This window comes from Sturnus vulgaris, chromosome 1, assembly GCF_052056855.1.
Source record: "Sturnus vulgaris isolate bStuVul1 chromosome 1, bStuVul1.hap1, whole genome shotgun sequence".
NCBI classification, from domain to species: domain Eukaryota; kingdom Metazoa; phylum Chordata; class Aves; order Passeriformes; family Sturnidae; genus Sturnus; species Sturnus vulgaris.
This window is the reverse complement of record NC_142243.1, coordinates 152522631-152549889: the sequence shown is the minus strand read 5'-3', so window position 1 is coordinate 152549889 and position 27259 is coordinate 152522631. Positions and strand designations below refer to the sequence as shown.

Below are 27259 nucleotides of genomic sequence, written 5' to 3'. Positions count from 1 at the left end.
TGTGGGTAGCTGGGTTGAGATCAGTTTTGGAAAGGCAAGATGAAAGTGGTGAGTTTGAGAAAGGATTTGGAACACAGTCAAAACGAAGTGGGGAGGGGGAGAGTGGTGCCTGTGTGCATATAATGTGAGTACTTAATGCACAGCTGTCGCTTGAAATATGATCGTTTTTTGGACTGAGTCTGTGTTACAGCAGTTTGGAGTGTTATGTTGAACTTGTGTTCTGTGTTGTTAAAACTTTGTGTTTTTATCTGATAGAGAATAGGAGGTGATAGTAAGTATGAGCTTTTTATTTTTTTATTTTTTTGTGTGTGTTTTTCATGTGATGTGGAATTGAGACCTTACTGAAGGTTGTACTTCTTTCCCCAGGTAAGTTATAACAATCTGGTTAAAAATTTCTGCAGAAGTACTGGTGGTGCAGCTGACAGTGTCTTAGGCTCTGTGTTTGGGTCCAGTGAGGTGTCCAGATTCTGCTTTATGGACTATATTCTTCTGGTGGCCAACCCAACTAAATAAGTGCTTGTATGCCAATTATCCTGAAACAAGACTATTAAATCCTCACAGCATTGTCTGTGCAAACAGTGTTTTTGAGTTGGTCTAGAATTCAGTAACTGCCCTGACTGTTCTGGGGCTTCTCCTGAAGGCCAGGGTCTTTTGTTAATAGATTGTACTCAGGGCTGTGTTGTAATTATTCTTCTGCATGGCAGGGTTTTTGGTGCTGCTGCTGAAAGTGCTCCAGGCAGCACTGAGGTGTGAGGGAGTGGTGAGAAAATTTAAGTTGTACAAATTGGAAGGGACCCAAAAGGACCATTGAGTCCAGCTAAGGCTTGGTGCCATGACTGCTTCCTCGGGGAGCCTGTTCCAGTGGCTGACCACCTTGCCTATGAATAGCATTTTCCTCATGTCCAATCTGAATTCCCCCTGATGCAGCTTCATCTCCCCTTTTTTGTGTCTTAAATATAAATGTTCATACAGACTACATTTTTTTCAAAAGACCGATGGAATGCTTCGCTTCCTATCTTGTTAAAACATTAAAACTTAGATCCTTTCTGTCTCCTTAAAACAAGTGGCTGGAAAATAATTCCCTATGAACAGTGTACAGTTCACTCATGGAAGTTTGTTTGTGGTTGCTCAGTGACTGCCAAAGTTCACTTGATTCAGTTGTTTGTGAAAGATACAGGAGAGTACAGCTACAGAAATAATAACATTGCAGATAACTTGGCTATAATTGTCTCATCTCTGCTAAAGAAGATATTACTTGTATCCAGCAGTTGCTGTTTCTGTTTTTTCCCTGCACTGACAGAGCTCTGCAAGTCTTTCCTGTCTGCTGTGATCTTTGTGGAGTTTTCCTTTGACTCACTGTAGAGCCAAAGTGGCATTATCAGAGACCAGATTAAGTATTCTGTAAGGATAGACACATTGCAGTGCATAAAACTGTTTATTTGCTTTGTTGCTGTGGATCAGAGTTAGGAGAGGGAAGTGAAACAAATAATGTTGGTCCCATCTTTGGCTTTGTGGAGACTGAGGTCCTTGAGGTCACTGCTGTGTTGAAATGGAGTGGAGAATCTCAGGTGTTGGAGGAAAGGTATTTGTGTGTGAAGAGTGAAGAGGACAAATTTTGAAATCTTGAAAAACACAGTCAAAGAGCTTTAAAGGTAGCTGGAAACATGAGGAAAGTGAGGAAGGAGCTCCATGCCTAGAAGATGAATTAAAATTTTTACTCCTGGATACTGGTAATTGTCTAATGGCTCAGTGTTTTCCTTTAGGAAGGAGTCAAAATTAGAGAGGGAATAGAATGATACTAGAGGATGAAACTTCAATTTTCAGGCCTTGTAGGTGGACATTTAGATCTACAAGTAAGTTCTTTTTTAATTACAAAGAGGTAGAATTCTGTGTTGATTTTAAGAGGAGAGTGAGGTATTCCAGGGGTAGATAAAGCAGAGCAAAAAAAATAAAGAAGAAAAACTGGATCAAGTGGATGACTTACAGGTGGTTTGGAACAGTCTAAAAGGGAATAGTTTTTCACCACAAAAAGAGTTAAATTTAACATTTAAATATTGTCACTTTACTGAAAACCTTTTCCATGTAGAAGAAGGTAGAGAAATTTCAAAAGCTGTGAAAAATCCTCAACCCTTCTAATTTTTTTCCCCTGAGCAGATATACTTGTTTGGGGCTTTTTAAAAATTATTTTAAAGAAACCATTTTGTAAGATGCATGGATTTTTATTATTTTTTTTTACAAAAAGTCAAATTAAAAGCACAAATGTTCAACCCAAACCATCTTTTATGTTTAATCTCCTTTTGACCACTTTAGAAGCTTTCAGCATTTTATCCCTATTAGGAGGAGACTAATTGGTGTTTTAAGAAGTGTTACAACTGGTTGGACTTGAGTTTAGCATAGGAGAGTTCTTGTCACCACTTGCTTCCTAAGTAATTGATGAATGAAGTAAATCAGTAAGTAACCTGTGAAAACAAATATTGGGAAGGTGTGCCTGGAAAAGGCTGTTGGTGTAAGGGAGAACAAATGATCCCATTTTTGGATTGTCCTGACTGCATTACTTGTAGCAGCTAATGAACAAACGAGAGGCCCTTTATCTGTCCTCTGGGATTGCCTTCCAACATCAAATCAAATCACAGTGCCATGCATTTGTACACTGAATTTTACACACATGGGTGGTTCTATTGAAAATCAGTGGGAGAACTTGTGTGGAAAATTTAACATGCCTGTAAGTGCATTATTGATGCCTCAGCAATTAAAATAATATTTTTCTAGTGTTTGGTGCTTTTTCGATGGTGCGTATGAGTCCCATGGTATTGCACAATCATTTTAAGAAGTATTTTAAGGGTGTTACTGATGTAACTTCCCAGAGTAGGGAAAGATCATTACTACTGGCCTTGGAAATTAAAAGTAGCTTTTGCCTTATCAGAAAACATCTTTAGTTAAATCACTGAGTGCACGGATTTCTCAGTCTGAGAAGCAGTCTAATGAGCAATTTGCCTTTTCATAAAGACTTGCCATGTTATCATTCCCATTGTGTTAATTATCAGTGTTTTTGCAAATTGTCCCAAATCATGACTAATTCCATAAAAACGTTCAGAGCAGACGTGATTGTGGGAAAAGCTGTCGTTTGCCACTCAGTCTGGCAGAGATGGTGGGACAGCCTGACTTAGCAGATTCTGTGTTAACCATAAAATCAGGGTTTGGAGGCAGTGCCGTTCATCTTGTGTAGCACCATAAAAGCAGTTCAAGTTCTTGCTGATTTTTTTTCTCCATGGTATGGATGTGCATTTCAGGTAAATGTGACTTTTCTGGTTCTCATATTGAAATTAAAGTATTTTACTTTTCTCCCCCTAATACCCAATTTATTATAATTTAGATGAAAGCTTAAAAGAAACTGTGCAGAGATTATTTGAACTTTTAATGTTAGTGTATCTCATGAGAATTTTTTGTGGAAATCTTTTGGTGGTCTTTGTGTGTGGAAGATTAAGTATTTAAGGTGAATAAAGTTTGGGAAACAGTTCTTAGAAATCCAGTTTTATGTGCATTATATAGAAGCTTGGGCTTTCTACTGGTACTAACTTTGTCCCTATAGGATGTATTTGTTTGAAAGGGAAAGAAGAAAAACAGCAAGCAAAGTAATAAACTCAACTCTACATTACTTGACTGTGGAATTCTTTTAGATCAATTGTTTTCTTTAAGAAACGATCCCACAACTTTCTGTGTATTACTTGTGTATTGAGCAATATCTTTGTGTATTTGTTACTTCAGCTGAGAACTGGCTCAGCTGCACTGTGATGCACATACCCTGAGGAAATAAATGCTTTTCACTAGTTCCTCCCACACACTTTTTATTTTCCAGGGAAGCACTTTCTAATTCTAGATCTGGATGCTGCTAATGCTTTGAATCACTCATCATGGTTTTCAGCACTCTGTTGTTTTTGCTATTAAATGTAGATTATCAGTAATAAAGGTTCATTTTGTGATGCTTTAATCCTCCTCCTTCAAAATAACAAATCCATATAACTTGGGAAATTTTTAGTTTGCTTTCATGGGAACGACAGGATTTCAGGCAACTTTTCTGTTTTGAGTTCAGTTATAAGTGTCTGGCTTCTACTTACACAAACTTCTTCTGTGTTTTGTTTTAGGGTGGGTTTCTTTTGTTCTTTTCCTAAGGACTTCCAGCTAAATAATCTGCGCTTGTAAAATAGGATATGTACTGCAACTGGTTACTTAGGGAGGTTCTTGTCTTCATAACATGAGTATCAGTTAATTTGCTCTGAAATTTTTTGGATGTTTGACTACTGTGATATTAGTTGAGAAAATACTCTAATGAGTTCTCAATATTTGTTTCAGATTTCATGTTTCATCCTGTATTGAGCACCTGCTGCTGAGAACTGGAAAGTCTACATAGGGTATGTACAATAGCTAATGATTTCAATTTCACACTGAGTTTTATTCTGGGTAAAGCAGGTCAAGATGAGATTTTTTTGTTGTTGTTATTGTTGTTCTTTCCTTATAATTATTGTTGAAAATCCTGATTGTTAAACAGTGGGTGTTAAAACAGAATTTCTTGGTTTGTTTTTTTCCCTGAGCCTCCTGGAACTGGCTTTTCTCTGCCAGCCTCTTCATGGTCCTTCCATTCAGCCTGAGGGTACAGAGGTGGGCAGACCTGTGCAGCAATTAATTTATTGTACATGAGAGGTGATGTTTTCTCACCTGCCAAAGCCTCTTGGCTGAAAATTGTCTGACCGCTCCCACGTGCTGCCTTTTGGAGCAAAATACTAATAATTCTCTATTCTCATGTTCTGCTTTTCTGTAGTACAGAATAAATGGGCCTTAACAAAGCAAAACCTTTGCTGTAGGGACACTTGGCCTGATCTGAAGTTTAGCTAAAAGCAGGAGTAGAGAAGTTACAGCCACAGTATTCTTTGTATTACAGGGATTGATTTCTGGTCTGCATATTTTTGATTCCTTGTGACCCCCCTGTCTCCAGGGTGAATGGTTATATTAGAAAATTTCAGTTTTACTCCTCAGTGTAGTTGGTATTTCTGACTTCTGCCTTTTCTGCTGCTCATATATATGCATGTTTGGAATATTCTAACATTTGAGTGTGGCTAGAATAACTTGTTGGATCCTTGTTTTTCTTTGTGGTTTGGTTTCCCCCCTTTCTGCAACCTTCCCTGTGATTGGTGGTTTGTGACCCTGTATTAATTTTTTTTTCTGTTACTTTGGCCGGTAACAAAATTCATCTCCTGTTACTTCAGGAGCACTTTTGAATCTAACTGGTAGATGTGGTTACTCTTATTTAAAGCTTTGATATCACATGGTTTAGAGTCATTAATGTTCTTGCCTGGACTGTGATACACTTGAGAACCAAGGAGATTTGGCTGCTTGCATTTCACATGGAGCAGGCTCCTAATGGGACTTCAGGCTGTGATCTTGTATCCATAATATATGGATTTTCATCTTCACAAATCAGCAGAGGGTCACTTACTGTCTCCTGACCATCTAAATTGACAGGGATAGATGTCTTTATTCTTCAGTAGCTTACTTCTGGATGTTGTCAGCCTTTCTTAAGCTTCAGTTTTCAAGTTTATGAAGAATATTTGCTTCTCCTCTCCAATTTCTTCCTTCCCTCTTCTGGTATGGGATGATGTTTGTTTATATTATGCAGTTGGTTTTTTCCAAGGAATTCCACCTACTCTTACCACTCCAAAGAGAAAGTTTGAATGGCTTAAAAAATAGCAATCTTCTGTTTTGTCACTGAAGTTGGAAAAAGCCTGAAGTACTTTAGTTGGAATCAGTACTGATATTTTTATCAGTTGAAATCAAAATTTGTAGCCTTACGCCTCATGTTAATTCTGACTTACGATTCAGCTGGAAACCCAGACACTTGAAAAATATTTCCTGGACGTGGAAAGCTAATAGTGTGGGAAATCCAGAAAACAAGGGCAGGGGGGTTAGTGCAAAACATTTTATCATATATAAAGGCCTGCAAATCAGATCTGTGATTTCAGGGGTTTTAAATGCTTCCTTGAATTTTGTTTGACCTTTTGAAAGGAACAGCTCTGACTGTTCTAATGTCACAAGCAAAAGAGTGCACTTGTCTGTTTTGTGAACTGAAGCCATTTGCTCCCTGGAATACACGGTTCCAATGAGTCATATCCTGGTAAAACCATGACAACAAAGTATTTATTAGTTTGTTAGGTAAATATCTTGCAGTACCTGCCTAGATAAGACTTTATAGAAAACCAGCCCAGTAAATAACAAGGCTGTGAAATACAACGTAGAGTAAGAGGAAACAGTGAAAAATCTTAAATGTAGATTGCAAGTACTTCTAATTTGTCAAGTTTACATTGAATTCTGTGAATGTTTTCTTAATTCTGGCTGAGGATTTGGTAAGAGGAAGGGATTAGTGCTACTTGCTCTTTGAAAGTAGTATTGTATATGCAAATACTGCAATGACAGTTCCAGTGGAAATGACAAAAAAATATACTGCATCTCTTACTTATCCAGCTGCTTTATTATAAACTGTTACTTTTTGTATTCAAACTGCAAAAAGTCAAGCTGTTACTTGTACCATGATAGTCTTTTCATCATGTGGTCACATACTTTGCTCCATAGAATCACAACCTGTTTGCTTCTAGTACCCTTGTCTGCTCATGACATTATTCAAGCCTCCCTCTTACAGGATGGAGTTTCCAAGTGTGCTGCCTTCACCCATTCATCTTATGGTTTTATTAGTATCTGAACTGGATGGAGTCACAAAACTTAGGATGAAAGGTTTCATTTTGGAGTCTGGGCTCTGACATGCCTGTTTTTGTTGTAACATTTAAAATTTGCACTTGGAGCAGATCTCTCACTGATTTGAACAGCACTGGAATCACTTGGCAGTTCTGTATTTAACTCACCAGGTATGAAGACCATAAAAGAAAAGCAGGAAACTTGACAAAATGACTGCTAACATCATCCAGAATCTCTGAATGCCTGAAGGGGGAGACCTTACTGCTCTCTACAACTCCCTGACAGGAGGTTGTAGACAGGGGACTGGGCTCTTCTTCAAGGAAACAAGGGACAGGACAAGAGGAAATGGCCTCCAGTTGTTCCAGGGGAGGTTTAGATTGCACATTAGGAAAAATGCCTTCACCAAAAGGATGGTTGAGCATTGGAACAGGCTGCCAGGGAACTGTTTGAGTCCCCATCCCTGAAAATACTCAAAAAATATGTAGATGTGACACTTGGTGACATGGTTTAATGGTGGCCTTGGCAGTGCTGGGTTGATGCTTGGACTCAATGGTCTTAGAGTTCTTTTCCAACCAAAATACTACTATGATTCTCAAATAATGAGTGTAGAAGACACAAATCATAAATAGGAAGGGATTATGAGCAGTTCTGTTTAACTTTATAATTCTGACTTATTCCTGAGGCTGGTGTTTGAGCATGGTATTGGTGCAGGCATTGTCTAGGGAAAAATGTGTAATTTTACACGTACGTATTGTGTGATTTCAAACATGCTGGTCAGCCACTGATGGTATGTGCTGCCAGTCCTTCCACATAAGGAACACCTTCAGAGGATGTTCTCTGGATTGTATCTCTACTGAAGTGACTTCAGGTGCTTTCCAGCTTTATGGTTTTATTTCAGGTGGAATTAAACTAGTGTTGGATGAGAAACCTTGTGGTATCCAGCATAACACTTGTTTAAATACAGTATTGCAGATGGATAAATTAATGTTCCTTTTTATCTCTTATGGTTAGTAATGCTTCCCTAGTGAAATCTCAGAGATCTAGGTTCTTGTGTATTTTGGGTGTTATGCATGTAATTTTGTTTTAATCCATTCAGGGCTTTTCTCGATACAAAATTTGTTTCAAAAGATTTCAGTTGGCACTTGAAGGTGTAAAGAACAACTACTTTTTTCAAGTGTAAAGCTAATTAATGGATGTTGCTTCTTGCCAGTAAGACCTACATGCTTATAGCTCCTCCTGGCTTCTGGAAGTGGAATTTTGCTGGGCTTCCTGACTGGTTTGTTATTCTGGACTTTTGGGTGATCGCAGAAAGATTTATTTTGCCAGCAAGGTTATGATAAACTTTAGCGTCTTCCAGGCAGGCTGGGCTCACACGTGTACGAGTTCGGTACAGAACATCCTCTTCTCTCAGGCTGTGCCCTTCCAAGGGCTCTGTGCTCTGTCTGAGCTGACAGGCACCACCAGGGTTTCAAAGCTGTGAGTTTGGATGGAAGGAACACAAACCATTCTGTGTGGTGCCTGATGCCTTTCTGAGCTCTGTCCTGGCCTTGGCTCTGCATAGCTTATACTCCTCAGCCTGTCCCCAGAGCAACTGTTGTCTCTTTCAGGGGACTAAGTGGGCTTGGGGAAATAAATTTCAGTGTTTGGGGTATTGTCCTGCATTGTCTCATCCCTCCGTGGAGTTCAATAAAACTTCAGCCTGGCTGGATTATCTTGGAATATGTTATCGAGATAGAATGAAGTAGAGCTTCAGTTTTCCCTCTGGAGGTGCCAAAGGTCTTCTGTATCCCAAACAAAATATTTGTTTTGGTTGTTAGCCCTCTGGTAAATGTGAATAGGGAAACATCAAGCGGGAAACATCAAGCAGAAAACAGTGTGACTCAGTAAATATTACTGCTTTGTAATGCAGCTTGGATGGGCCTGGAGCAGCACATTCTGATGATGCCAGGGATGGCCATACAGTGCTGCTGCTGCTCCCTTCCTGCCTGTTTAAATGGCAAATTTGAGTAATGATATTCTTGTTATTATTTGAGGTTAAGTTTGTAGCTCTGCTTCTTTGAGAACACTTAGCTTGCTCAGTGGTAATTTATAATTGGCCTTTGATCCTGTGTCTTGGTTAATGGGTTAAGGTCTGCACTGGCTGTTGTTTACAAAGTGCACAAAAATGTTTAATGCTGGCCTAGGAAAGTTTCTAAAAGCAGCAGGATATTCTGAATCTTTGAACAAGACCATTCTTACACGAAATAATCAATGATAATGCGCTCCTCACTCCTAGGTGGTAGATTTCTTAACTTTCCAGTATGTTCAGGTTTCAGATACTTAGAATCAACTCCCTATCCACCTTGCATGTCCAAATATTCCTTGGTGTTGTAAGAAGAAAACCTGAAGGGAATTTTCTGAAAACGTAAGAAGACCAAAATTCACACCAGATAGATTCACATGTTTTCAAGGCTTGAAAATTTCAATTTTTACTTAAAAACGGAGTAAAGCTTTCCAGGCTTCCTGTTCTCTTCCATGGCAGTGTTTGTAACTGGTGTAACATCTCGAGTTGTAGTGTGGGTTAGGTTGTAATGAGTGTCCTTACAAGAGAAGGAATATTCGGGGATACAAATGTACTGACATGTTATAAAATATTTAGGGAAAAAAAAGGCCAGCTTGATCGGCAGCAGAACCAGCAAATGCTGGTTGCCAAGGTTGGTTTGTGTGTGCTGTGCTGAGGGAAGGATCTGGGTTACTTCCTGGCAGACATTCATGGAGAACTTCCTCTGAAGGGAAGTGGGCTCAAGTGCATTTCCTGAAATGTTTTAATTAGCAGTGCCTGGGAGGAAGGGAATTTCACGCCTGGTATTTTAGCCTAGTCCTTATCAGCACTGTACAAAGTGAAACCATTACTTGTCTTCCTCGTGTTTGGCACACCCCGTTCACAAGTACCAAGGTAACACTGCTTTTTTATTTCTTTTCCCCCTCATCTCAGTGGTCTCAATAGAATCACAAAATATTCTGAGTTTGAAGAAGCCCACAAGGATCATTGAGTCCAGCTCTAAAGTGAATGGCCATACAGGAATCAAACCCACAAACTTGGCTTTATCAGGATCAAGCCCTGACCAACTGAGCCAATAGTCCTTGTTCACTTGATTTGCTAAACCCTCCCTGTTTTCTCTGGTATTACTGTCTTGCTTGTAATGTCATTTTGTTTATGCAGGGTTGGTTATTCTTTCCTAGCTTTAAAGCTGGTGGAAAATAATGGGATGATGTTGGAAGCCTCTGATGTGACTCCTTTCTTTCTCATGTGTTTCTAAGACACATCAGTTACATATCAACACCCTGTGTAAAACCTTTTAAATCAGCCTGACCCCCCTTCATGCCTAGATGCCTGTAGATAATTTGGTTTGGTTAGTCTCTGTTCCTTTGAGATGTTGCATAAGTCTCTGATGCATCACAATTCCTTAGATGCCAATTTCATTTGCAACTATAGAGTTTTTGAAAGAATGCAGTGTTTTCTTGGGCTTAAGTTTCATTAAATCCATTTTCAGTAACAAGAATTGGCAGAAATAATGGTTTATTTTGTATGTTTTCATGTACATACTGCTGTCTTGAGTATAGACTAGATAGATGACTGTGAGAAGTAATGTGAGTCCTTATATTTCTTTCTGACCAGTAGCTGTGTATCAGTACTCTCTTTTCCAGGCAAGAAGTAAAGCAGACAATTTGAATTCCCTGTCAAGAGTCCACATAAATGCAGCTTGGTCAGCATTTTTTTATTGTGGAGGATGAAGAGTACACAAAGAGGCAACGAGAGTCTATAACTGCACCTGAAAATTAATGCATTAAATGAGATGAAATCTGTACCAAGAGGGAGCCTTGATCACCTGGCAGGAGTTAATAGATGTTCCAGGTGCCACTGAAATGCTGCCCTTTAACAACAAGTGGAAGGTTTATTGTTAGCAGTCCACTCCCAGCTGTGTTATGGAAGGTGCAGGCTTTAAATTGCTAACCAGGTTTCCCATTAAAAAAAAAGGTCATTTCTTATTTTAGGATTTAGACTGTGCAGAGCAAAAGGGCACATAAAAAGTCACGGTTGTCAACAGGACTCCAAGTTTGGCATTCCAGGTTATTTTTGTGTGTATTGTAAGCAGGTGGCTGTGTTGTCATTTCCCTCTTTCAGGATCAGTCTACTCAGCTGAACTTTGAGGAGAGGATGGTAAAAGCTTGGCAGAATTGTAGAGAGTTTTAAGGTCCAAAGGACTTGGAACAGCTCTAATAATTGAGTTCTTCCTTCAGCCTATGCCTTTATTCTAGATGATCTCTATTAAAAGCAATATCCAAAAGGAGTGGTAGGGTTTTTCTAATAGTAAATATAATATAATAATAAAAATACATGAGTATTATACTTCCTTCCATTTCTGAAAGTATTTTTGTGGTTTTTTGCTAGTAGTAATATTACTGGTAGTCTAAACTGTATTGTGTCCTAGTTATTTTAAACAGAACAATTTGTGCTGTATTCCTATGCCTTTAGTGTGACTAATGCTGACTCTTATAAATCCCTCTACATACAAATTTGCATTGGACTCTTAAAATGGTGAATAATTTACCTTAGATGCCTCTACATAATTATTTTTGGTTTGGAAAAAATCCCAAGCAAGCAGGATGTTAATTGGCACCTCCTTTTTGTGTGGTGTTAGGGGCTCTGTATGAATCTTTCTTTGATACCTTAAAAAAAAAATTTCCTAGGCATAGGATCTATTTGTATCCAGTTTGAGCCTTGTGCTTCTATTCTGTGCTAAATCCTAAATAGGAGGTGGACAATGAACAGTGACTTCTGTAGCTTTTTGGAACAGTTTTTTTGATGACTTTGTTTTTAATTCAATGCCCACTTTCTCCAGGAGATCTTGTAGTCATGTAAGTATTCCATGAAGAGTAGAACATTTGGTGTTGGTGGTGAAATCTGGGCTTCAGTTCAGAGTGTTCCTCTTGACAAGGTCTGAAGAGAAGCCAAGCAAAGCTACCTGGAAGATTTTCTTTGGGGGGGTGTGTGTGTGTATAAACATATGTGGTGTGAAACTTTCACCAGCTACTCTTGAGCTTTTTGAAGGGAAGGGTTAAGTAAGAACTCCACAATAAATGCAGAGTTAGTGACATAAAATCACTGAATCTTGATATTAATACAAGGAATTAGTGGTTTTGGTGTTACTTTTGATAATAAACACTTAACTTTGAAGATGTAACCTAATGTAGGTCTCTCCTCATAAAGGAGAAAGAAGGACATAAGGGAAACAGTAATTTACTTAATTACTTAAATTGTAAATTTAATTGTAAATTACTTCATGTCCTGATGGTCTGTGTATTCATATAGCCATATGTCCAGAGAATGCTGCTGCCATCCCTACATTGTCTGTATAGCAGTAATGTGAGAAATAGGGGTCAGAAGATGCCAGTTTAGCTTTTCTGAATAAAACTCCCACTAAAAAATCAAAGAAAATTTGTGATTGTTACATTCGGGGGAGCATCACAGATTGAAAACGAAGCTAAGATGTTAAGACAGAGTTAATTTTTCTATTGGCATGTAATGCTTTTCTGATACAAGTTCTGCATTTCCTGACTTTTAGTGGGCAAAGAACTGAGGTGGGGAAGGAGTGTTGCACTCAACTGGATGGCTCTACAAAGTCACTTCATTCAATTTTCTCACCTGGTTTATGTTAAAAAAAACATTTAATTCCTCAATTTGCATCTGAACTGTGAAATATTTTTGTCAGGAAAAAAAACAATTTCTGTGTTATTTTGGTGAGTTAGATGGAGTTTAAATTTGTTGCTTCAGTATGTACTTGTTTTTTCCTTTTTTTGAAATAATTTTTCAAAATAAGAGTGTGGACTTGTAGACATTTGAAAAGCAGTTAGTAGGAAGAACACAAAGTTTGGCCTCAGGGCTAAAATTTTTCTAGTTAATTCTAGAAGATTGCAGAAACTGAACAAAAGGCTGGTTGCTTTTGGGGTGGTTGAGTTATTATTTTTCTCAGGCCTATTAAGGCAGCAATGTAGAATTTCTACAAATTGGCCCAATTCAGTTAATCTTGATTTTCATGTTTTCAAGCATCCATGTTTCTGTATAGCTGATCTGATGGCTAATTGAGGTCGCATACAGTCTGTTCAGGAAATTCTGGTAACTTTGCATTTTCTTACTTTACAGTGCTCTCATATCATTAAGATTGCCTAAAATGTGTTTCGAAGCAAGGACATGTTTTGATCTGCCCACTGTATCTCAGATTTCTGAAGAATGCAGAAATTCGAAGGAGGGATGGAGTCAGGGTTGTGAACAGCCCAAGGACAAGACAACCTCTCCAGTTCTACAATATTCCTTGTGGTAGAGAAATATGCAGGAAAAATATGGTTTTGGGTGATGCAAATAATGATACACATGAACCATTTGTAACTTAAAAGGGTTGGTTGTTCACAGTGTTGTTAAAATCAGGAGGCATTAAAAGAAATTACATTGAAATATTTATCTCTAATTGCTGAGGCTGTTGGTAGTGCATGTTCGTATTTATTTCATTTTGTGGTTTATAATATATACTTTGTACATAGCTCATGATACATTTTTAACTCCTACACTGACTGCAGATTAAATATAGATTTGTGCATTGCTGGGCTTTGAACTTCAAAGCACTTCTGAGTTGTGGTTAATTGATCTCTAACTCCAGACTAACACATGGAGGTTCCTGTGCTCTTAACCATTGGCATTGTCCCTCTCATGTCATTCCGTTTCCCAAGGACCTCAAAAGACCTCGATTCTTCTGGAGCTTTACTCACAAATATCAGTATTTAGGCATTAGTCAGGGCTGCAAATCCAGCCCAGGAGTGTTCCCCAAATAGGCTTCCACCATTCACTTAGTCTCACAACTTAATATACAGGAATTAAATAAATTTCATCATCTGTCATGTTTTTATTGAATGAGAGGATTTTGTCCCTAAGAATAAACTTAATGGCTGCTGTCTGAGGCCATATGAGTTGCTCTTAATATTCTATGCTACTTATAAAAGTGTTTGGTTTTGTGTTCATTTGGTTCTTAATAATGTTACAGTTGACCAGAGGACAACAGGTGTAGCTCCATCCACCAGCAGTTTATAAAGAGACAAATGTATCCATTCATGATCTATCTGAAAGGGAGCATCAGTGAAACTGTTTTGCAGAGAAAAGTCTGTATTTGCTTATCCCCACTGCAAAACCCAACATATTTGAATTTTGAATGACTATAGTTTTAAGGTTTGGAATAGAGACCAAGGAGACAATGGGGAGTCAAATCCTCTGGAACTCTTAAGTCCTGGAAGAATAAAGTTTGTTTCTCAGTATATATTGGTATTTTTGTACTTTGAGGAAGATAGAGACGAGTTGGAATTTTATAATATTAGTATGAACTTCTTCAAAAGCCAAACTTTTCAGGAATAGACATTCTGGATGTAGGATACTTCAGGAAGGTGAAACTCAGTGGTGTTTGCATTTAAGTGCTTTGGTAAGAGCTTTTGGATTGAGTCCTGGCCAAGTCACTGCCCAAACTCAAAGCTGCACTTTGTGATTTTTGGAGCAGTGTCTAATTAATTTGTAGACTCTCAGAGCTATAGGTCATTACCAAACCTGTTGACATTGTCTAATTTTTACAGACAGATGTGACAATGTCTTCATTAGAAAAGCCTGTGTGGGAAATACCTAAAATCCTTTTTGGTTTTGCTTTTTCTGAGGTGAGCTAAATGAGTGTTAGCTGGTACATTGTAGTCATACATCACTGGATTAAGCCTTTTAGTATCTGTTCTCTGTCAGAGGTAGTTTGGACCAGGTGATGCCCTTGTTCCCAGCACAGAAACTCCTTTGAATATTGCAAGTCACCACCCCTGACATCTCTCTATGGTTGTGTTATTAATGACAATATTGTCTGTTGTTACCTCGGTTTCCTAAATAGCAAGGCTTGTGCTGCTTTGCCATCTCACTGTTTTCCTCTCCCCCATATATTTTTTGGCCATGAACTGGTTCTTACCAAAGTCTGCAAGAGGCAGAAGCTTCAAACCAGAGCTGAATGGAGATGCTGATTTCAGGCTGCCAACAGCAGTGTTCACACCCAGGATCATGGAATCATTTAGGCTGGAAAAGACCTCTGAGATCATCAGTTGCCTAGATGATTCTGTGATTTCCCTTTGGATGGTCCCCAAACCTGAGACACTTGGAACTTACTGTCCAGAGCACTGTGAAAGGAGAGGGTTGGGGAGTCAGGTGAGTTTCAGAACTGTGCTGGCTTTGGGACAAAGGGGCCACAGTGATGCTGGTGGTGCCTTCTCCTTGCTAGGAGTGTTCTGAACACTGCCATGGTATTATATATAAAGGTGTGTGGTAAATAATGCTTTCTTCTCAAAAAAGTTTCTCAAATTTAAGTTTGGCATTTCTTAACATTGTATTGCAAAATTTTAATATTTTAATATTTTAAGAAGGTAAAATTGTTTTGATGGTGAGGCATTGGCAGAGGTTGCTCAGAGAAGCTGTTGCTGCTCCATCCCTGGAAGTGTTCAAGGCCAGGTTGGGGCTTGGAGCAACCTGATCTAGGGGAAGGTATCCCTGCCTGTGGTGGATGAGTTGGAATTTAGGTGATCTTTAAAGGTCCCTTCCAGTCTAAACCTTTCTGTGATTCCAGCCTTGCTGAGTTACTGAGGAATGCTTTAGGCATCTGACAGACCTAATCCAGCCAGATCTGCTCCAGAGACCTGAGGAGTTCAGAGTTTGCCCAGTTTACCCCAAATTATTCTAGAGGATTTCTGTGGTTGTTCTCTTGGCTATGGAGACACACTTCATAGGTTTTCTTTGGGCCGCATGACTTTTGTTACTCTGTGATTCAGGAATTGGGGAAAAGGGAGATAAACGGATTTAGTTAAATTGTGTTGATGTGGCAGCAGATTTAACATCCCTGTCACTTTGGTAATTCTTTTTGGGTCCTTTGAGCTTCCTGTGGTATGCTCTGAGCTTTCAATGTCCTGTTATTAAAAACTTGTGCATTTCTTCTTCTGCGGGGCTGCAGCAGACAAATAGAAGTAGAAATTATTCCAGCTCCAATTCTGTGACAAGTTGTTTGCATATGCAGCCTGAAATTCCTTTGTACTGTCACAAATGCTTAGTTTGCAGGATGACAAAATAAATATTAACTGTACCAGAGCTGACACTGGCATAAGTACACACTGCAGTTCTCTAATTTGAACTCCTTCTTCATATCAGGGAAAAAAAGATGTGTTCAGAAGTTCCTGAAATACTGGCATCCTTGTGCAGTACCTGCCTGATTTTGTGCCAGAATTACTTTATTATATTCAAGCAAATTTAAGTTTGCATCCATTCTGAACCTGATTAGATCTTGAAGAGCTTGAAAATGAGTCTCTTTAATAATTATTGGAAATTTGGATAAGGTTGTTAATTTAGACCATTTTCTTTCTCATTTATGCCTCAAGCTTGACCTCACAGGGTGAGTCTTATGTTCAGGAGCAATTTGGAGAGGGAAGATTGGGGAACTGGAGACCATGATGAACTGAATGTTTTTTCAATATTTTAATTTAAAATTCTTAATAAGCATTGCAGATGTATTCTGCACATTATGAGAGGCAGAAGATACAGTTACAATGTAATTTAATGTGCTCGGGGTACCTGATGCTTCATACATGATAAATTGAAAACTAGATTATAGAGTAATTAAAAAATGTTCACCTTCTTCATGTCACTGAGGTTAGAAGTGCATGAAGCAACTGTCAGCTCTGCTCTGGATCATCATTGTGACCAAGTTCAGTTCTTTGTTCTCACTCTGGTGGGATTCAGTGGCATCTGACTCTGTCCAAGTTGGATCAGAAGCAGAGAAAGCTGGATAGGTTTCTTTTTTCCTCATCTTCCTCTTTTCATGCCTAATGAATGAACAGAAATGGAAAAGCTTTTTAGAGAATAAACCTCAACTAATATATCCTTGTTTGAAATAACAAAAGAGGTGAGCTAATGTTTTTTCATTCTTGTGAAATGATGGGGCAAGGAATAAACTGCAGTATCAGTGAAGAATTTTAAAAGCTTAACAATGATTTTCTTGGTTTAGGCTTTATTACTCTTGCTGTCCTTTCTTATAGATTATATTGTGGTACAACAGATTTACGTTTTTCTGCCTCCCTGTACTCATTGCTGAGGCAAAAGCCACATTTATACTGTACATTTCTTTGTGGTCTTATCTTTATGCAGAATATACTTGTTCACTCAGTCCAGCTACACAGGACTGTACCAAATACTCTTATATAATTAGGATATTTGTGGCTCTTTTCTGTTTATTCTTTAAGTATTGCATCATGATTTCCTTTATGCTCCAGCTAGCTTGGTTTGCTGATAAGGAATTGTTACACATCAGCAGGGCAGGTATTCACCATTAGTACTGTGCTTTATATATCAACAAAGCAAGTTGAAGGAAGATGTAATTGTACAAGTGTATATACACTATGTAATCCCTTGACATAAATGGAAAAAGCTATTACTGAAATATTTGTGCTTTTCAAGTGAAGCAGTGCTGTTTCTTAACCAGCAGGAACAGTACATTTCAGACTGTTTTAACAGTAGATGCATTTTGTATTTGATTTTTCTTTTCTAAGAAGTCACGTCTAGGTACAAAATCATAGCTTTAAAATCCATTTCAAATAAACTTGTAATACTCTACTTAAACACTTAGAAGGCAAGTCAGAGTTTCTAAGGGACTTAGTGATTCTTAGCTAAGAAAGTAATGAGTGTGCTTTGTGAGCAGCACGCCGTCAGGATTCCTCTCCCCGCTGCTGCCTGTAAAATTGGCTTGTTAGTTATTTATGAGGAAAATTGGTTTGACAGCCCTGAAGGCAGAAGTGTTCTGTTCACAGTACAAGTAATGCCATGGTGCTGTAAACCCTGGCTATGGGATTACAGAAGCTGCTTCTTGAAGAACCAGCTCCAACCCCAGGACCATTTGGGTTTCTCCAGCTCTGGGACTCAACTGTGGATGTGTCTCCTGTAACCTGAGTTATCTTGGAGCCTCACACTGTCTGTAGAGACCTCCTAACACATTTATGTGGCAGCTTTCTGTTACTGTCTTTTTACCTTCTGTGGATAATATAGCTAGTTTAAATTGAATTTTGGTTTGGGTGTGAGCTCTTTGTTATTTCATCCTGGACCTAGAACATGTTTAGTTCTCACCTGTGCCTTTTTCCAGCCTGGGTTTGGCCAGAAGCCTACAAAGGAGGTGTAAAGTGTATATAAATCAGAAGCTGTCTTTGCTGTCCTTGTTCCTTCTCTCTACTGTCTGTGGAATTTGTCAGCATTGTACAAAATAGCATTTCAGGAGATCTGACTTCAAAAATTACAGCCATGGTTTGTGCAGGAAGCGTGACTTGGGTTAGCAGCTGGGGGGGTAATTGCAGCATTAACTAAAACTCACAGCTTTTAGACTTAGAGTTTATAGCATATCTAATATTTATCTGCCACCCAACATGTAATGAATCTTAAATCTTCCTGCAAGTATTTCTGGTGGTCTTAATCTGTTCCATGCCAGAGGCAGGGAGAAATAATGCTTTCAATTTTGTCAAATTAAGTTTTTACTGTGCATTAAATTGATTAAATAGAGCAGCAGATTAAGGCGAAAAATACTATCTTAAATTGCAATTCAGGGCTGATAGAATCTTAATGATGCCAAGCTGAAATTTTTCAGTGGGTTTGTGGAAATGAGAATCCATTAATCATATGCTCTTGACTTCACATGGCGCTGTATTGGAAACAAACTCTTTGCCTTGTTCCCTTTGCCCAGATGAGTAATGGCCGAGCAGGGAAGGCCCAGCCAACAGGCTGTGGGAGCTGCACGTGTGCTGTGTTCTGTCAAACCACCTGGGTCTCCTGTTTGATCAGGTTCTTGCACAGAACAAACGTTTTGGGGGGTTTCGTGTTACAGCAGCACCTCTGTCTTTGAGCCTCTCTCTGACGGCTACATGACAGAACCAATTAGGAGAAGAAAGCCCAGCTCATGTCGTGTGCTGCAGTTCTTCTGTGTGCACTCTTGTTCCTCCACTACCCCCTCTTTACCTTCATAATCTACTTTTGTCAGTCATCTCTTTGGGTTTCTTTGTCCTGATGTATATGTGTATTTTTGTTTTCCTGGGGTTTTTTTATTTTTTATTTTTAATTCTGCCTGTGGTTCCTCCCTGCCTCACTTGTCATCTTTTTGCTGTCTTAATTCATTCTCTATTTTCCATCTGGAAAAGTTTATAAAAGGGGACAGGAAAAGCAGAGGAGAAGATAGGGAAAAGTTGTTTCTCTATTTCTACTGGTGCATCAATATTGTGGTGTGAGGAGGGAACCAGCCTAACACAACTACTGCTAAAATGCAACATATTAAGAAAAAAGAGTTGTCAGTTTAGATTAATACATAATCTGTTGCTCTGTAATGTCTCTTCTGCTCTTTCCTGATTTGTTGTCTTTACTTCTGTTGCCTCTAAACTCCTGTTTACCCTCTGAGGTATAGACTATGTGTGTTTTTGGCTTAAGAAGAACTGTGTATTCTTGTGAAATGACAGAAATAACTTTTGGTTTTTATCTCCTTGCTAATTCTTATTGCCTTGTATCTGCTCTAGTGTTTGACAAATAATTTACTTGACCCAGATGCTTCTGGAATCAATGTTCCTTTGTGATCTTGGTTTTGGAAATATTTTTTTCGTTTTTATTAACCCCCACCGCCAGCAGAATGACACTTGGCAGCTTGTTGTGTCTCCAAACACTACAGTAGTTGGAAGTGGTGTAATCTGTGTCCCTGGAGGATGTGTAAGACTTGTGGAAACACCCAGATGACATTAAAGGAATTGTTTCCATGAATCTAGTGGTGAATTAATGGGACTTTTTCTAGCACACTGAGTGTCCTTAGTTCTTTTATTTCTTGCATGGTTAAGATCCAAAACTGTCTGCAGAACTGATTTCAGCCTTTGTAGCTCTGCCTGTAAATGCCCATTTGTTGTGAAGGGATGTTGTGCTTCACTCCAGCTGAAGCAAATTCTTTCTCCATCCAGAGTGTCACGGTTGGGCTAAGAGAACTCTGGTATTCTCATTACAAATAGATTTCATCTTATTTATTGAGGCAGGTTTCTGTATAGAGCAAAACATGTGCAGCTGCTGTCAAACTCGCTGTGATTACTTTGGAGTAATAAAACATGTCATTTCTTTCTTATTTTTTTTTTTGTTTGTTTGTTTGTTTGTTTGTTCGTTTTAGATAAGAACAATGTGCGTGCAAAGGTGATAATCTTCTGTTAAACTTCTGGCAAACTACTTCTTGTGTGTTCTGGAAAACTCTTAAATATTTTCATATTTTCTCCCTCACTCCGTGCTGGCTGCATCTTCAACCTTCTTTCACTCATCTGTAACTTCAAATAAGAAAAGTTTAAAACTTGAATTCCAGCTCCTGAAAAACTACTGTAACAATGGAATCCGTGTGGGCCAGAACCATGGAAACAGCATAATTTGTGGTGAAACATGAAAGGAAGTTGACTCGCCCAACTTTCTAAGAATTTGTGTTTTAAGAAAAAAAAAACACCCAAAACTTGCAAAATACTGTTCTAATATTCCAAAAAAGAAATTTTGGGTAGGTTTTTTTTTTTTGTTACATCATTAACCTGTTACTATAAATTCTTCTAGCTAGTTACCATTTTAAAACTAAAACAAAACTCCCATTTGACCCACTCTAAAAAAACACCCAAGAAAGCAGTTTTCTCTTATATTGTGGTCTGGGGCATGCAGCTCTGTTTTGAGCTTTTTAATATTTTGCCTGAAGTAATTTTCCCTCATTCTCTCCCCTTCTGGTTGTGCCCTTGGCACTAATTTCTGTACCTGGGAACACATTTATTTTACATTCTGGAACACCTCCGTGCTCTGTGTTAAGTTCCTGTCATACCTAAAGCACAAACCAGCCTTTGCTGACATGATAGAGCTAATTTGTATTTCAGTGCAGGAACTACACAATCCTGTCACCTTTTGAAGACGTGGGTGACTTGTGGTGGCACATTGTGTGTCACAAGTCCTTCACGGAAAATGACAAGGGAGCTTCAATCATAGCAAGCAATGTCAAGACAATGTTTCTTGAAAGAAAAACATCCACTAAAGCTATCACTAGGAAGAACAAGTGCTCTGTACTACAAATAGGGGGTAGCTACACACGTATAGAATACATGTCTGCAGCTTTCCCTAAGCCTGCCTGAGGGCCTGAATTGTTATGTTCATAAAATGTCACAATATTTCCATCAGGATTATGTGATCACAGATCATAGTGCTGGAGATATTCCTGATAGATCTGAACTACTGCTAGCACACACATGTCCCTCCTTAAACATCTTAAATACTTTTAAAGTTTCCTGGGCTTGTTTAAACACATCTCATTTTGTGATAAACCATTAAAGGATAAGAATATTCCTGTAATGTGGCTGACATTCTTAGAACATTCTTTGGATTCAGTAGGTGTTCTTAAAGGTGATGTTTAAGCTCGTGACTTCACAGAGCCACAACAGGGAGTTTAAGACCCTGAGAATCACAAAATCATTTTAGTTTGAAAAGACCTTTGAAATTGGTAGTTCCAGCTCTTAACTCAGCAGTGCCAAGGCCACCCCACTCAACCATGTCCCCAGCAGCCTCTTCCAGTGTTTAACTGCCCCTTCTGTGTAAGAGTTCTTGCTAACCAGGCTAAACCTCCCCTGCCACAACACAACTTGAGGCTGTTTCCCCTTGTCCTATTACGTGTTATTTGGGAAAGAGACTGATCCCCATCTGGCTCCAGCCTTCTGTCAGGGAGTTGTAGAAAGAGACGAGGTTCCCCCCCCCGAGCCTCCTTTTCTCCAGGCTGAGCTCCACTGCTCCCTCAGCTGCTCCTTATCAGTTTTGTGCTCCAGCCCCTTCTCTGGACGTGTTCCAGCACCTCAATGTTTTGTCCCGAGAGGCCCAAATCTGACCACAGGATTCGAGGTGTGGCCTCCCCAGTGCTCAGCATAGGGGGACAATCGCTGGCCACAGTGTTACTGATACAAGAGATGCTGCTAAATGAGAGCAGCAACTGCCCAGCCCAGCCCTGGCACTCGATGGCAGCAGAAAATTTTCTTTACGTGGAGTTTGCATGCTTGGCTCAGTGGCTGGAGGCATAGCTCTCCACGCTTTTCTCTTGCAGGAATTGCAGGGAGCTCAGTGCCAGCTGTGGAGAAGGCACTCTTACTGGTTTGAACCTAATCTCCAGTAGTTTCCTCAAATGCTCCCTAATGCTTAAATCCTGGCAGGATTTGTTGAATGGTGGTGCTGCTGCATCGATTTGCTTTTCCTTTTTCTGATGTTTTCCTCTTTTCTTCCCCCACCCCCTCCACTTGTGCTGTGATCATGTGCACCCTGAGCCTCATGTCCTCGCTGCTGAGGGGGCCCCAGATTTGGTAATCTGGCCTTCCTTGGCAGCTGCTCCAGCCCTCAGTCACTTCAGCTGCCCAGCTCTAGACATCTCTGCCTCCTTCTGGTGCAGAGACCACAGCTGGACACAACATATTGATGCTTTTTTGTTTTGCACAGTAATACCTTTAAGTACCATGTTTTTAGTACCCTTCCTAATGAGACACAATGTTTTACTGCTTTTGGCCAGCTACTTCAGTTTGAGCTGATGATTTCAGAGAAAACAGTGACTCAGCCTTCCTCCCGCAGTTGGAACTGGAGAAAGTGCAAGTGTTACTTGGTTAAGGAGGTATTGCTCAGAATTTTTTCCCCAGATGCATTACATCACAGCTGTGTTGAAGTGCAGCTGCTGTCTTAGTAACTTGCTGAATTTTGTGAGATCCCTGTTGGTTTTTTACCCCCATTGATAGGACTTTTGCTGACCCATAAGAGTTTAATATGACCTGCAGACTTGCAGAGTTCACTTACCCATTTTGTGATGCTGAATAAAACCAATTATTGGGGAACTACTCCATGCTCTTCTCTATCCAAACCTCTCTTCCCCATAGGCAAAAGGTGCATATAGTACTTGTGTAGATACTGAGACTAAATTCTTTATCTGAGTTGCTTAGATACTGCATGTTCTGTAAGTCACTATGTAATGAGATTGATCTCACTTGCCCTGAGTAATGACTGAGTGATTTCTCTTGCTCTTCTTAATCTCCTTAAATGTAACTTCCACCAGAACCTTTTCATTTAATATCCTACTGTTCAGGGTGCCTGGTTGAAAATTTGGCTCCTGGTGGCTGCATAGATAACTCAGTAGTCATGCTCAATGATGTGGTATAAATGAATTTGAAGTGTCAAGGTGCATACAGAGTTCAGGGCAGAGTTCAGCTGAGATGGAGGAAAACACAGGTGGATTGTTCTGATGGTTTTAATCGGAGTCTGTATTTTTTCAATTTCAAAAGCTAGTATTTAAGAAGCATAAACAGAGCGATTTTGAAAGAGTGCCAGTAGGAAAGGGGAAATTGAGATTTGAAACTGTTGAATGATATATTTTGGTGTGGATGCTGTAAGCTAAGGAGACTCAATACTGATTTTGTTTTCAAATGAGAAGAGGAAAGCAGGTACAAATAGAGTAGGGCAGTGAGAGGCATGTGACAGTAAACTGACAACAAATTGAGAAATTATGGAAGCAGATATGAACTGAAGGTGTTCCCGAGGTATGGGATGAAATCAGCTGATGCTTGTAATGGTGTAACATCACAGAGCTTTTACATATTTAAAGCCACTTGAGGTATGCCAGATGTGGTGATCATCCCACCATTGATGTGCCTTGTACCTGTTTTATCAATCAAACATTTAATTTGAAAAAACCCTTTGTGTTCTGTGCAGTATTTTAGTTGGTCCTCTCATTTTTCCTTGCTAAATTTTGTGTGGCTTTTGTGTTTCAGAGATAGCAGCTTGCCTTAGAACTAGTGAGTGGTTAAGGAGAACTTCTCAAAAGCACAGCACAGGCTGTGCACATCGCAGGGAGTCACAGCGGTTCATTGTCAGCCGCTTGCTCGTTAACCTTTTCAGCAGACAGAAATGAGAGCATTAAATCATTACTGCTGATACAACTGAAGCAAAGATTTAAACCAAGATAATAAGGGACTCCAGTGCAACGTGGATCTCCTGTGAAGTAGGGCTGTAAACACAAGATGTGTGGTTTTGTATGCTGAGTTTCTTCTGATCTGGCTAAATTACTAAAGAACTGCTGCCAGGTTTGGAGGGTGGAGGTGTCTGTCCTATAACTGTCCCCGTCCATCTCTCCCTAGGGTAACAGATGAAGATTTGCAGCTCAGCTGGATATTCAGCTGCTGCTGTGCCCAAGGCAAATGCAATAAATATGTCAATAGGGGCAAAAACTCTTAATCTGAGTAAGCAAATGGTGGTTTTAGTGCTGTTATGACTGACATACGAATACTGTGTCAGGTATTGGTGTTTGCAAATCAGGGCTGCTATTGAAAGCCAGAACAGCTGGAGTATTTAAAGGATAATAAAATGTTTAGGAAAAATGGACCTTTACAGTGAGGCACTTCTGCCTCTCATTCTACATAGCTAGTATATGAAAAGATTTTATTGAGTTGCATTGAAAATTGCCCTAAAAAACTGCCTTAATGTGAAATGATATAATGAAAGGTTGTTAACATTCAGCCCTGCAGATTGCTAAATTAGAAGTAGGTTAGATGTAGGTTACAAATGAGATGCACTTTTAGTGATGAAGGGGAAAAATACATATACGGAACGGTGCAACTGGTGTTTTATGCAATCTTTTAATCATACTGTAAAACTTTTTAATAGCTTTTCCTTAATAAGTGTGCTGTCAGGACGAATTCATTGCATCTCCAAGGTCTTTGTTCAGTAGATCAGATGGTCATGGATAAATCCTTGAGTTTCTCAACAAATGTAATTTTACAAAGCATTTTTCTTGAAAGATGACTTGTGTTTTCTCTTTATTTGCTCTTTAAAAAGAGAAAAATATTTTTATGTAGATTATGAGATCTCAACATCCTTTTTAGCCTGCCAGATAATATAGGAAAGGAGACTTCCAGGTGGTTGGATCCAGCCTCAAAGACAACATCCTTTAATACCAGCCACACAAAGGCTAAAAACTGAATATGCATCTGTAGTCCTACATTATTTTGGTACTGTGGCTAAATAGGAAAATTGCATTATATGTTGAGTCTGTGCTATTCCTCATCTAGTTGGAAGGATTGTTGTCCAGTGACATGTGCTGCTTGTCTTCTTGGAGGCAGACTGTGGTCTGTGGTTCCTCGTGTGCTGCGAGCCTTTACTCTTCCCTGGAAAGAGAGATTGGTTTGTGAATTGAATATCTGAATTAATTTCAAGGGAATGCTGCTTAGGCTAGAGTCAGCCAGCTCCTGCTACAGGAAAACAGGATTCAATTTCTTGTGGTCTGCTGCTTACCACAGCTCTGGAAAGAGATCAGTGCTGCAGATGGGGCAGAGTCTGAGCCGCTGGAGTTGTCCACAGAGCCATATTCTCATTTTACCTTGAGGCAGGAATAGGAAGCTCACAGAACATTCCTGTTTTTGATGATTAGATGTTAATCTTGGAAGGAAGATTTAAAGTTGCGGCTCCATTTTAAAGAAGACATTTGTTGAAACTCTGCAATGTAAAATGCGTAGTTTTATAAAAGCAAATACAGGGGTAGAGAGATCCAGTCCTCAGGGCGCCCATAAATCAGAAAAATCTCTTGGTGCTGGGATCCACAAAGCCTATTTGAGGACTGTAGTGCCCAAAACCATCTCAGTCCATACAGAAGCAATAATAGTATTATTTCTTGAAAATTCTGTCCTTTCTTTTCCTTCATGAATTCATGTACATAACTGGTTTACTTGGCAAGTTTTCTTTGGCTGAGGAACTTTCTTATTTTGTAGCACTTCTAATGTCATTTCAGCTGGTTCCTGGTCTCTTATAGTAATCTGTGTCCAATATTACAGAAACCTTGCTTGGAAAGGAGCTCTTGAGGCCATCTGCTCCATCCTCCCAATATCTACACGGGATAAAACCAGTTTTCTCTGAGAACTGATTAGCCTTTACAAAGTATGTAAAAGTTTGGTTGTGATAAAGAATATGATGTGAAAGTAATTTTTCTTTCTGCCTGTTCAAACTGGCAGTTTGCTCCCTGCCAAGTAGCACAGGGAGACACTTAAGAATATGAATGTAGAACACGAGTGATCCCTTGAAAGGATCAGTAGGAGCAGCAGCACTTGAAATATGATTCATTTTAGATTTCACTTTGAAGAACTACTTTGGAGCAGATAAAAAAGTAAGATTGGTTCATGTTGTACAGCTGCTGTAAATGTGGTTTGTCTGACAGCACTCCAAGCACTCAAACTGAGTTGTAGGAGAAAAGTCAGTCCAGGCCTCCCTGATGTGAGGGAGTCCTTCCCAACAGGACAGCTCTCCAGAATGCTCTCAAGCCTCTCAGTCCCAAACCAGATTGAAACCCGAACTTTGGGTTTTTTCCTCTTCAAATCTCAGCACTGGTTGAGTTTCTCCTCTCCAGAGATTGAAATGCTGTAGTGTGCTTCAAAAAGGGGGAAGTTTTGCACAGCAGAGAAAGCAAGTTTGTAAATGCAACCTGAAATGAGTAGCTACCTGTGTACTCTCGGTTGACCTTTCTGTGAAGGAAGTTTTTAAAGTAGGGCCAGAATCCACTCATCATTTTTCAGTGTTAGATGTTAAATGAAAAAGCACATTTGAGAATAAAGCTAGGAAGTTTCAAGCCAGAAGAGATGAGAGAAAGCTGGAGAGATGGAGCAAACTCAATGATAAGAAAGTTCCTAAAGTGACTCCACACTAACACCTGAAGGTAATGAGCTTTTCACTTACTGCTGTGGGGTCTGGATACACAAAGGAGTGGAATTGTTACTGTTATCTTTGGAACCATGAAATATGTATTTAATTTGTGCTGTTATGAATTGACATTTCTGTAGTGGTGGTGTTTGCTAAAATTAAAATACAGAATCAGTCTATAGAGGACTTCTTGTTTAATTTAAAAAATTGAGAAATACCATACAAGTAACCTGCTAAGTGCACATATGCAGTTTTGAGCATACTAATACAACCTTCAGGCTTCAGTTTCTTCTGTCCAGCTTGTTTTTAGATCTAATGTATGTCAGCTAATGGTAGACAACAGTCTCTTGCACTGTATTGTAATAGAGAAGGTGCATTTGCAGGAAGCTGTTCAGTAAAGTTGTCCCAGGGGTGCAGCATCTCTTCAGTTAATGCACTTGTGGGACTAATTTGCAGTGGAACATGGAAATAAGAAATCTTCACAGTGTTTGACTTAAATATAGCAGCAGTGCTGATGGTGTCAGTGCCCCATTTGGGAAGGTCCTGGTGCAGTAACAGGATCTGTGTGAGCCCTGGCAGGGAGAGATCACAGTGGAAACAGCGGCTCAGGTGTTAGGGACAAACGCTGGAATATGAGCAGGTCTTTTCTTGAAGTTAAAAATCTGTGTGTGTCTTAGCTGCAGAGCTTTTCCCTGT

The 27259-nt window shown here is 39.4% G+C and overlaps 1 protein-coding gene across 3 annotated transcripts in view; it reads left to right on the top strand.

Moving 5' to 3' along the window:
* Positions 1–27259, top strand: part of PTK2 (protein tyrosine kinase 2) — a 190225-nt gene that overhangs the window by 10531 nt on the left and 152435 nt on the right. For all 3 annotated transcript variants that reach the window (XM_088179820.1, XM_088179829.1, XM_088179818.1), the window contains exon 2: positions 4351–4409. The gene's annotated coding sequence lies outside the window, so the exon portion shown is untranslated. The remainder of the gene's footprint in view (positions 1–4350; positions 4410–27259) is intronic.